The following is a 5,092-nucleotide window of genomic DNA, read 5'->3' on the forward strand; positions in this document are numbered from 1 at the left end:
AAACAAGAAGAAAAAGGAATAGTTAAGCCTTTCTGAGTCAGGATTCAGGTGGGCAGGCCCAGGTGAACTTCATGGCTTACAAGGACTGCACTAGGGTGTGGGAAATCTGGGAAGGAGAAGTACATTCTCTTAAGATGAATCTGCCTTCCCAGGGGTGGGCCCTAAGCCAGATCTGACTTGCCCAACTGAATTAATGCTTAAGGAAGGAGACAGAGGCATGTCTCCACCTAGAGGTTGGTGAGATTCTTTACCAGAGCACTGTCATGCAGATGGGACCCCTGCCCCGATGGTCCCTCGCAGTCCCCATTGATAGAGTACTTGCACTAGCACATAAATGAAAAGCCCTCCTATTGCCATGACTGTGCCAAGAGCTTCAGTTGGGCTTCATTCCTGATCACACACTGAACCATACCCCGAGGGGAACAGCCTCATTGCTGCCCTAACTGTGGTCAGGCCTTCAAGCAGTACCGTGTCCTCACCACCCACCTGCAGATTCACACTGGAGAGAAGCCCTACCCCTGTGCTGCCTAATACCGTTGCTTCCAGCAGAGTTCTGAAATGGCAGCCCATAGGCGACCCACAGTGGGCACTGCCCTGACCCCTGTCCTCAGTACAGCAGGTGCTTCAGCCAGAAGTGAGGTGTGGCAAAGTTGTGGGTTCATCTGCCAGGAGCAGGGGCCATAGGGGCTGGGGAGCTCCTGGGTTGCCTATATTCATAGCCCCTGGCCAATGGGACCTGGACCTACCAGTGGGCTTCCAGAACCATGCAGAGAAATACCAGGATTGTGGAGGCAGAGGGTGACAATCTAGACTGCCCAGAGCTCTACAGGGACATCAACCTCTATAGAAAGTCACAGAATTTCTAGCAAGAGCTGGTCCTAGGGACTGACAGCCTTCTAGAAGTTACCAGTGTCATTTTCAGAGCCTGCTCTCTTCTGCTTTCAAAGCCCCATTTTGAGGCAGAGCTAAAGGGAGAAATCCCACTAGAATTCTATGTGAGAAGCAAAATTAATTTCTTGGCTCACCACACAGTAGCTAACAATCGTCTGTAACTCCAGTTCCAAGGGATCTGACACTTTCCTTCTGCCTCTGCAGGCATTGCATGCATGTATGTGCTTATATACATGCAGACAAAACATTCATACACAAAAAATAATGTTAATTAAAGCCAGTCATGATGGCATACACCTTTAATCCCAGTATTCAGGAGGCAGAGGCAGGCAGATCTCTGTGAGATCAAGGTCAATCTCATCTACATAATGAGTTCCAGGCCAGCTGGGACTACTCCAGCTGTCTCAAAGCAAAACAAAACAAACAAAAAAAACCCAACAAGCAGAAAATCTTACAGGGCTGGAGAGGTGGCTCAGTGGTTAAGAGGTCTGGCTACTCTTGCAGAGGACCTAGGTTCAGGTCCCAGCACCCACCTGACACCATTTCCAGGGAATCCAATGTCCTCTTCTGGCCTCTGTGGGCATAACACAACATGGATATGCAACATACATGTGGGCAAAACACTTATAAAATAAAAATAAATGAATTTAAAATATTTTATTATATTTCTTTTATGTGTGTGAGTGTATTGTTTATATGTATGTAAGTACACTCATGTCCATGTCATGCAATTCCAGTGGAGGTCAGAAGAGGTTGTTCAAGCCCCTGAAATTAGTTATGGACAGTTGTTAACCACCATTTCGGAGCTGGGAACAGAACTTGGGTCCTCTGCAAGAACAGCCAGTGCTCTTAGCTGCTGAGCCATTTCTCCAGCCCCCCTCCCCCAAATAAAAATTTTCGCCTTTAATCCCAGCACTTGGGAGGCAGAGGCAGGTGGATCTCTGTAAGTTCAAGGCCAGCCTGGTCTACACCATGAGTTCCAGAACAGCTGGGGCTACAGGGAGACCCTGTCTCAAAAAAACAAAAAAAAGTTAAAAAAAATTAAGAACCCCAGCTGGGGCTACATCTCAAAAAAAGACAAAAACCAAAACCAAACCAAAACAAAACAAAAAAAGAACTTGGCATGAAGGTGCATGACTGTAATTCCAGCACTTAAGAGTGGAACCTGGAGAGCTGGAGCTTGAGATCAATCTGGGCTACATAAGACCCTATCTCAGAAAACCAAGAAGTGAAATAAGTAAATTAGTAGTCAAGACTTAAGAACTGGGGGACTGGAAAGATGGCCCAGCAGTTAAGAACACTGGCTGTTCATGCATAGGACTTGGGTTTGGTTCCTAGCACCCACATGACAGTTAACAACTATCTATAACTCTAGTTCTAGGCAATCCAGCACCCTCTTCTGACCTCCACAGACATTGCATGACACAGTTAACATTTACATACATACAAGCAATACATTCACACACATAAAATTAAATTTTTAAAGAAGAAATATTTTTAAAAAGGGGGCACTGGAGAGATGCTGGAGAGATGGCTCAGTAGTTAAGAGCACTGACTGCTCTTGCAGAGAACCCAGGTTTGGCTCCCAGCACCCACATGGTGGCTAACAACCATCTGTAACTCCAGTTCCAGGGCATCCGACACTCTTTTCTGGCCTCCACAGGCGCTGCATGACACAGGTACACTTACATACATGCAGGCAATACACTCATATACATAAAATTTAAAAATAATAAATATTTTTAAAAATATTTAAGAATGGAAGCCTCTCTCTCCCTCCCCCCCGCCTCTTTCTCTCTTTCCAGAGCGGGAGAAATGGCTTAGGGTTAAGAAAACTCACTGCTCTTGCAGAGAACCCAGTTTCAGTTTCCAGGACTCACATGGTGGCATGGTGGCTAACTACCATCTGTTACTCTAGTTCTATGGGATCTGATGCCCTCTTCTGACCTCCATAGGCATTATACACACATGGTACACCTACACACATGCAGGCAAAACACACATACACATATAAATAAATAAAGTAAAAAGGTCAAAACAGGCCTGAGGATGTAGCTCCACTGATAGAGTTTGTGTAGTATGAATGAAGACCTGGGTTTCATTCCAGTATCTCTGCACATGGGAGGTAGATGCAGGAGGAGCAAAGATCTTCCTCAACTATATCAAGATCTTCCTCAACTATATAAGTTTGAGGCCAGCCTGCTATACATGAGACCCTGTTTCAAAACAAAATAACCACACACACACACACACACACACACGAATTCCATACAGCTGCTTTGTCTTAGAGGCATCTTCCTGCTCCCTTTGAGAACACTCAGGCAGTGAATCTGTAGTGGGGTAGCATGTGACAGACTCAGGCAAAGGAAAGGCCAGCCTAGGATGTGGCAATCAGCTTGCCATCATAAACAAAGGGGGATTAGGCCAGGTACACGTGGGATTAATTTTGAAAGGGGACTGTACCATCTGTTTTCTGAAGTTCTAGGGGACTCTCCCATAGGACCTTGTAACTATTGTATATTCCTTTATGGTTAACAGTTCTGTTGAGTTCAGGTGATGGAGCACATGTGCCTCGGTGTGGATACCACCTCAAGGAGGATTTATTTACAAGGGCTTATGTCCTCTGCTGGCCTGTATGCACTGCCTGTTCACGCATCCTAGCTCTGTTTCTAACCTATCTTTGGGAGGACAAAACAAGATCTGTCAACCCAGAAAATTTTTGTGTGTTTTGTTTGTGATGCTGGGGGTTGAATCCAGGCCCTCACACATGCTAGATAATGTTCTATCACTAAGCTATCTCCTCAGCCCCTGTAGAAACTTCAAAAGAGAAGAAAATTTGGTGAAAATACACTGCTCAGGTAAAGCAATGGACTGAGTCCATCCAACTAACCTAAAACCCTGATCCCACCAAGGCTCCCTAAACCCTAAGCTTTTCTAGGGGGTGATTAGCTCTTGTACCACCTTGTCACAGGACATGGGGTGAAAAGAGGCTCAGGGAACAGTCACTGCCTCTCCCTGTTGCTCCATGTTTCCTGGTGGAAGCCCAGCTTGCCATACCAGTTCTCAGTCCAAACTCAAGGTGCTCCTAGGCTTGTCAATTAAAAGGTGCTATAATTACTATTGAAGATCTCGGAGTGCTTTGAGGTTTGCAAGGCTTGCCCAGGGCCCAGAAACTTGACCCAAATCCTCTGCTTTCTGTTGTCACCTAACTTTCCACTATTTAATAAATCCTTTAGGGTCACGAGAACCTTAGGTCTAAGGCCCTCTTCATTCTCACTTGGCATGAATGCTTTCACCAAAGGCAGGACTGTCTTGTCTGTTACTATGGGTCTGAGGCTTATCCCCAGAAGCAATTTAACTAAGAAGCAGGTTTCCTCAGAGCTTGTCCAGCCTAGAGGCAGTGGATACTATATTCCATTCCCCATACCCCTGCTGGCCAAATTCCTTGGAATATTTGTGTATCTTTCTAGGAATAGGATACACAAAGATGTTTATGACAAAGAAGCCAAGCCCTGCTCTAGGCCATCTCTTGGAGTCAGTAGAATAGTTCCAGAATACCCATGGACATCTAACGCCTCAGGAGCTCAAATCCCTTATAGAAAATCATGGTCAATTGTTTCTAGATTATTTATATATATTTTTTCTGGTGTTGGGGACTGAACTTAGGACATCATGAATGCTTGGCAAGTGTTCTACCAGCCCCTCCATATTACTAACAAAACCCAGTACAATGTAGGTACTATGTAAATAGTTGTTACACTATGGGGAAAAAAACTTACATGTGTAGTACAGCATAATTTTTGCCCCAGTGCTGAGTGTTAAACCCAGGGTTCTGTAAATGTAAGGCAAGTACTGAGCTGAATTCTCAGTCCTTCAAATAATTGATTGAATAAAGTCACAGCTAAGAAACAGTCATTTTCAGAGGTGGGCGTTCTTGCCACATTCCCTCATGAGTGTCTGTGAAATGTAGCTTGTCTTCTCTTCTGTGGAGCCTCTCTGTCATCAGCCATATCAAAACGAATCTCTTCCCCAAGGACTGAGACAATGGGCAGGCTGCTGCTGCTGAAGACAGGGAAGGTTACGTGGTCTGAGTCAGTGGAAGGATGACAAAGCTTTTCCACACAGCAGGTATCTTGTACCACACTGCTTATGCTTGCTATTGATTTCTGTTCTCAATTACAGAGAACTGGAGAGAGAGAAA

The sequence above is a fragment of the Nannospalax galili genome, unplaced genomic scaffold (assembly GCF_000622305.1).
Source record: "Nannospalax galili isolate Female #2095 unplaced genomic scaffold, S.galili_v1.0 scaffold788, whole genome shotgun sequence".
In the NCBI taxonomy this organism is placed as follows: Eukaryota; Metazoa; Chordata; class Mammalia; order Rodentia; family Spalacidae; genus Nannospalax; species Nannospalax galili.